Source organism: Phalaenopsis equestris, unplaced genomic scaffold (assembly GCF_001263595.1).
Source record: "Phalaenopsis equestris unplaced genomic scaffold, ASM126359v1 Scaffold000002, whole genome shotgun sequence".
Lineage (NCBI taxonomy): Eukaryota > Viridiplantae > Streptophyta > Magnoliopsida > Asparagales > Orchidaceae > Phalaenopsis > Phalaenopsis equestris.
The window spans coordinates 8314321-8321743 of record NW_018164444.1 but is presented as its reverse complement, the minus strand read 5'-3'; the positions used below and the strand labels follow the sequence as shown (position 1 = coordinate 8321743).

The 7423-nt window shown below is 38.1% G+C and overlaps 1 protein-coding gene across 1 annotated transcript in view; it reads right to left on the bottom strand.

Annotated features, from left to right (window-relative positions):
* LOC110035348 (AP2-like ethylene-responsive transcription factor At1g16060) overlaps positions 1-7423 on the bottom strand; it is an 18340-nt gene that overhangs the window by 8979 nt on the left and 1938 nt on the right. The window lies entirely within an intron of this gene.

Sequence of the window (7423 nt, the reverse complement as noted above, 5' to 3'; positions counted from 1 at the left end):
GGTCCCAAGGGTAGTTAGGTAATTTGGAGGTGTCTCGGGGCGAAAGACCAAGTTAGGCATTTCACATAGAATTGGATAGATATCCATTCTAAATGAACCATGGTTTAATATATTGTGAAGATATGGTGTACCCTAGTTCTAAGTCAGCACCCAGGGTCAATCCTAAAGCCAAGTAATCTTATAGGGACTCTTCTTGAATTCTCTTATAATGATCTTATCTACTAAATGCTAGAGGTTAAGATCATTATGTGGAATTTCAAGTTGAGTAAAAAGAAGAGTTTTGAATTTCTAATGGTGGGGGTACCTTTTCTAATTTTCTAAGACTAGTCAATAGGAAATTCCTATGGCTAGACCTAGGCTACTAAAGAAGTTTTCTAGACCTCAACCAAAAATGAGGTCAACAAAGACAAAAAGAAATCAATGTCATTTGACATGAAGAAGTCGACTCTAGGGAAGACCTAGCCCCCTAACATCTCCAAGCATATCAGAGATCTATAAGCTCTCCAATCTATTATCAAGGGTCGACGATCAGACAAACTCAACAGACCGACCAGTCCTACTAACCTGAAGTCAATCAAACTCAGCCGACTGGCAAAACTTACTAAGCCTAAGTGACAAAACTGACTCTATCAAGCCGAAGCCAAACAAGCTCAGTTGACCAAGCCAGAGATCAGTTGAGTGATAGGCTCATACATGATAAATACCAAGAATACCCTGAAGAGCCCCCATTAAAGTATGAGCAAAAATATAACATCAACATATTGTACTCACTCATTTATAAATGAGATTATTTCATTAACAAATGATACCCAAGTTAGCAAAAAAAAGTACATGAAATGTCAACTTGATTGACACATATTACAATTTATTATTGTGCACTCTTCTATTTCTTCTTTTTTGCTCTTTATTCCTTCAAGTGTAATTTACAGACAAATCAAAATATAACAACCTAAAAGGTATGACGAATATGGATCATACCACAGACAAGAGGAGGAGTAACCCATGAAAGAAACTCGCGATAGAGACACGGACAACATGGAGTGCATCGTAGATTTTGTGAACATGTAGAACCAGAAGTTGAAGGATCAAATACTGAATGTCATCCAAGATGCGAAGGGAACGGTACATTCGAGAGGAAGGGTCGGCGCCCAACGATTGAAGAGCTCCCCATGCCCTGGAAAGAGAAGGCGACTAACAGTATTGAGGTGCCCCAACAACCAAACAATGTGTTCTTTCATCAAATCTCTCAAGTCGAGTCCCCAGAGAGGTTTAAATCCCTATACTGCATTGTTATATGGGAATGAATGATCTAACTATCCACATAGCCTACTTTTGATTGTATGTCTAAAGAGGATCAATAATGTACTGAAATGTCATCACTTCTTTACCACATTGAGGGAGTCGGCCTCAGATGGTTCAGTGCATTACCACAAGGAGTGATTGCATCGTTTGTTAATTTTAAGAGAATGTTTTTGGTGTAGTTTGTCAGCGCCCAAAAAGACTTAAAAAATTTCACAGTCCCTCCTACAGATTTGATAGGGACAACATAAGAGCGTTCATTTGTTCATCACATACTTTTGAAAGGAGATGTTGGAGGTGTGAGACCTGGCCCGCAGTAGCCCATGTCTCCCTAGCTCAAGGGTTAAGGAAGGACCCTTCCGATACATGTTAGGCTTGTATTAACTAAAGACTTTGGTCGAGTTGCTGGAGCTAGAAAACAATCATATGTCAACCAAGGAGTATAAAGGCACCATCGTTGCCTCCTAAGTAGAGTTGACCGCCTGTCACACAAAGAAGAGGCCCCCAGTGTAAAAGGTGGAGACTGATATATGATTCACGTCCTTCCACTCATGTACAATACGAAGACATTCGACCACCTCTAGATCACAGAGTGATCGATAGAGCATACCACCAAGGGAGTTAGGCATAATATCTTGACTATCACCCAACTCTGCAATGGAATGTGTTGTCGTTCGAGCCCTTTTATTTTATTTTCAAGTTCAAATAAATGGTTAAGTATTTTAACCATGTTCGACTGACACTTATAGAACTTGGTAAGTTTACGTAAGAGATCATCAAAGTTCGACTGACACTTGGGGAACTGGAACTGACCCGTCAATAGTGATTCCATCTGAGTGGTAAAACCTACAGTGATGAATAAATGTCTTATCAGTAAAATGTTTCAAAAACTGACAATGTCGAATAAACATTTGAGCAAAATTTCCCAAAGACAGACAACAATAAATAAACATCCACTCAGAAAATTTTTTGAAAAACTAACAGTGATGAATAAATGTCCAATCGGTAAAAATAATTTTAAAATATATGATATTTATGATTAACATCCGATTGGAAAAATGCACAAGAATTGACCCACAATGCTCATTCATCATAAAATCCTATGTTTCCTAGCTCAAAGCGGGTCAAGTTATAGCTGTGATTCCTACCTTTAGCGATAAGATTCACTATGAGTGGCGTATGAATCACCCTAATAGTGAGTTTCGATGGTTACCCTACGAAGGTTGTAACAAGATCCACTTCATATTTCATACATAAGGTGCACCCCGTTGAAAATGATGATCTAATCGAACAATCGAAACATGAGAAGTGTCAGAGTTGAGTTGATTAGAAATTTAGTATGACGATCGAAAAGGTTTTTTGAGATTACCGACCCATCAATTTCAAGACTTAGTATTTTACAAAAAAATAAAATGCGGAATAAAAAAAGGTGAAACTGATTAAAAGCTTTACGTCATTCATGATAAAAAATTTACAAAGTTTGCTCACGTTTCCTTACAAATGTTTGAAAGGAAACGAGAGAAAAAAAAATACAAGTTATAAATGAAACTGAAAGCAAGTCACACATTCAAAGGCCCTCTAACATCTTGACCATTATCCTCTTCCTTCCTTTCCAAGTTTAAAGCAAGGTGGAAAATTTATCCATATCCGCCCACCCAGAGGAAACGAGCTTCACTTTCACCATTCTATCGACGCTGAAGGTCATTCCTTTCCTAAGCTGTGCAGCAAGGAGTTCCACCTGACAAGGGTGGGAAGAGAGTTCAACTAAAAACTCATCAGACGTACTCATCATCACCATCTTCTCCTTCAGAGTTTAGTTCTCTCTATGAGTAACCAACAGTAACTGATAGTCTTAGTATTTTTGCTTCAACCGCCTTCGACCGTTCCTCTATTGCTTCTACCCTCTCCTCGACCACGACACTCTTTACCTTTTCTTCTTCTTGTTCTTCAATTTCTTAGAGATGGGCGATCGATTGGAAGTGAGAAACCTCCCAGGCCATCGATTGATGTTTGATGGTCATCTGACACAGTCTCGAGAAGTTTTGCACATTAAGGATATTCTTGTAATTATGTGATCATATGATGTCAGTGAAAGTTGAGGGGTATAAAGTCGCAGTAAGGGAATTAGAGGACCAATCTCTTCTTAGATTGATCAAGATAAACCAACCATCTGAGCTGATGTTAACCTTCGCCCTCTCGTCTAGCATATGAACCCAGATAAGTGGGGAGCCCTTTTATTTCTTTCAGGGAGGGGAAGGAGAGACACTCAAATCTGTTGTAGGTTCTTTCCCCTTACAATGATGCTTCCCTTTGTGTCTAATTGGCTTGGGTTCGGACTCAGAATTACTCAAACTAATAAGAGAACGACAACTGACTTCATCCCTTGCAGATAGAATAAAGGATGCCAGAGCAACTAACCGAGGAATGATAGATCTAGCTTTCTATATTTCTGCCAAAGTATCCCCCTCAAGTTGGCTCAACTTCACCTGGCTTGCTATTCTCTCAGCCTCTTGGTGTTTTACACTCAAGGGACTTGCATATGATAGAGAGCTTTTAGTGGGCATTGCAGAAGTTTTCCTCTCAATGAGGATTAGCTTGTCAGTGGTGATTCTTTAAAAATAATAGAAGTCTCAAACACAAAGTAAAACATTTTGCACCTTCTAGATCCTCTATAGCAGAGGCCACAAGTGGCCTCCTCCTGCTACTACAACTATTTTGTAGCGAGCAAACTCGACATGGTCCGCCACTTGGGATTTCTTCTTTGTAGCTCGAGTGGTAATCATTGCATCCCTCTCAATTCTTGAGTGTCATAGGTTGCCCAATTTGTCTCCATCATTAACTTAAATGAATCTTGTTGCATCACTTGGTTGACAGTCACCAGATCATGGTACTGGAGGATAGAAGTTGTCACTGTTCTACCTTCAAAGGCTCCTCCAGTACACAATATGAAACTTTCTTATTTGACTTGGCAGGGTTTGGATGACCAACCCTGAAAATAAGAACCAAGACAGAAACATAGCTTTCAATACTTTACTTTGTTCTTCAACCCCAACATCTGAACCTTGCTGTGGGAGGCAAGTTGAATGTATCCATCTAGGTCGACCCAAAACAAAAACAAATATGCTAAGAACTCCATCGACCAGAGGATTTTCGGCCTACGATAGATGATAACAAAATTGTTGATGTTTATAAAATTTGACAAAATTTAGGCTAGGATAACTTCATAGAAATTGAAAATAGCTCGTAACTCTCATAAAAAAAGGAATCCTTTGTAGAAGACAAGGTCAACACCAAATGGAGTAGTTGCCTGATCATTCTCACCGGTGACCCGGAGCTTCGCAGCAGAATCAAAGACACAAGCCTCATGAAGTCAATCTACTTCCAATGTGTCATTGTCGATCAATATGTTGTAAGGATTTATCAAAAGGTTTTGGGAGAGTACTTCGAAGCAATTGGCATAACTTTCACACAGAGGTAAAAATAAATTTGACGGTAATTTTGAAAATGTATTGACATAAAGATCATATCAACACATGAATCGATATGGGAAAAATAAATTTCCTTTAAGGAAAAACATATGTTGTAATTTATGCTCGAAAGCTAGTCTGAAAGAAAATATCTTGCAAGGAATTTGTTTGTGGCTTTGGCCATGACATAGCTCAGTCGAAGCAACCTTTTGTACAAAACTTCTCACCAATATTTGAATTACTTCACCCGATCCATCTCGGTCTGAGACCAGAGTATGAAACATTTATCTCGGAAGTCCAACATTTCCTGGCTAAGAGCAGCCATCTCCTCCTTTGTCCTCTCTATTTTCTCCACATGAGCAAACGACTTGTGTATCTCCTTCCCTTGTTGAATCCCAACTGACCAAGCAAAGTAGTTCTCAATCTCATCCAGACGGCGAGCCAACAACCCATCCGATGTCTGAGGTTCAATAGTTGTTTCCTCGCAAAAACTACCTAGGCGATCAATCCTACCATTCTCACTTGAGAGTCAAACACTCTCGGCCGACATCTTAGTTGGATTGCCAACAATGTTTGATGAAGGCAAGTTAACACCTAAAACTATCAGGTCAGTTGCACCAAAAGACAATGTAAAGAGGAGAGTTAGGACAAAATAAAATGTAAAAATCAAGGCCAAGGCTCCTCATTCCAAGGAGTCAATCCCACTCAAACGACATAACTGAAATAGTGCCCTCACTGAATGACAACTTAGACGAGCAGCTTCTTGCACGTTGGGCGGTGGTAGAGCACCAATAGTTTCTTGCGTTCTGGTGGTGACAGAGCACCAGAACTTCTTGTGCAATCTATTTGGTCAGTTGGTTTCACGCTATAGTAGAATTTTTAGCCGACAGACCAATGGTCAGGTCGGTTGCCTGAATTTACCTCCGCTGAGAGCTAAGAAACAAATCAGACTACCTTACATGATCTTTCAACGCAATTACTTCTCTCTTCTTAGCAATTATTTTCTTATGCTTTTCAACTTCTAGGTGGTACTGCTCCTTCGCTCTCCTGAAGACAGCTTGAAGGATATCCTTACTAGAGACACCAACTTAGGGATTTGACTCATTATCCATGACACTGCTTGGGAGTCGAGAAATTCAGACGTGAAAGGATGCAAAGAAAAAATGGAAAGTAAAGAGTCCTGTCACACATTATTTATAAGGACCAAAGGCGTGAAAATCAAAGGAGTTCAATTATTGAATCATTGATTAAGAAAAAAAAATTATGTAATTTTTGCAATGAATTCTATTATTCTTATCGCAATGTCAATTTCAAGAAGTAAGATAATTAGAGAACTAAAATGTGTGCATGAAAAATATGTCAGCGCTAATTCTGAGTAGATCTAACTGTCCAATAGAGAATAATACAACGGAGGACCCACTGACAAAAGACCATGAGGCCCATTATCTGACCGAGTGTAGACATTCGCCAAAGCCAACAAGACTAAACCCGACTAAGTCATGAAAAATTATCAAATGATATTAATTCAAGCTGTTTGGTCGGAAACAAAATAAAGAGACATCCAAGCCAACTGGAATGAAGATGCCAACTCGAGGGAAGACCTAGCTCACGACATCTCCAATCATGTGGGGGATGTTTAGATGCTCCCAACTGACAACGCCTACTAAGCTTAGCCAACTAAAGTGATCTTGTCAAGCCGAAGCCAAACAAATTCACTCGATCGAGCTAGAGAGTAGCAGAGCGATAGACTCACTCATACTTTTGAAATACCAATAATACCCTATATAGCCCCCATTAAAAGCAAAAACAAATTTTAAGTGCACTTGTCCATCCTAGACATAACATTGTTTTGTCCCTAGACAATATATATATATATATATATAGTAAATTTAATGACTTTAAAATATTTGTAGCCAATTTTTTGCCCTATATAGATTAGGCAAATGGAACTGCCAAAAAGAAGTGCAATCAATTGGGGTAAAATAAATGCGGGGTGGTTACAGTTCTTTTTCTACAATTTATTTGTTGTTTCATAGACTTATTAATAACATCGTTGAGGTCATTTAGTAGCCGTTGGAAGTTGGTGCTTCTAAATTTTGCACTCCACCAAGGAGGAGAATTAAATACCTAGCAAATTACGTTCAAGTGGACCCCATGTACCTATATGGGTTGACGTGTCAAAATATGATTGAATGGTTTTATTTGATGCCTGGATGCTGCCTTCCCACAAATAAACAGGACAGAATCCTTTCTTCTGTTTTTTTTAGAAGGAGCTTATAAATTAATTTAATTATTTGAAGGGATTAGATTTTTTAAATTTATAGAATATATATATATATATATAATCTCCTTAAATCCATCTTTCTTTAAAATTACTAATTACTCTCCACATGGTATAATGATATGGCATAAGATGCTCTATTGAAAATGAAGATATTAACTTCAAATGATGCAAGTTTGAATTTATCCTTGCTATCTTTGAATAATTAAATCATATTCTTCATGCATGTACATAAAATCCATGCATTTTTATTTATTTATCCTCTAGATAAATTCCACTTGGACGTTCCTCAGATTTGCTTACTTGGTCTTGTTTAACATTAATTATATATATTAACATTATCATTTTTAATTAAAATAAAATAATTATATATACA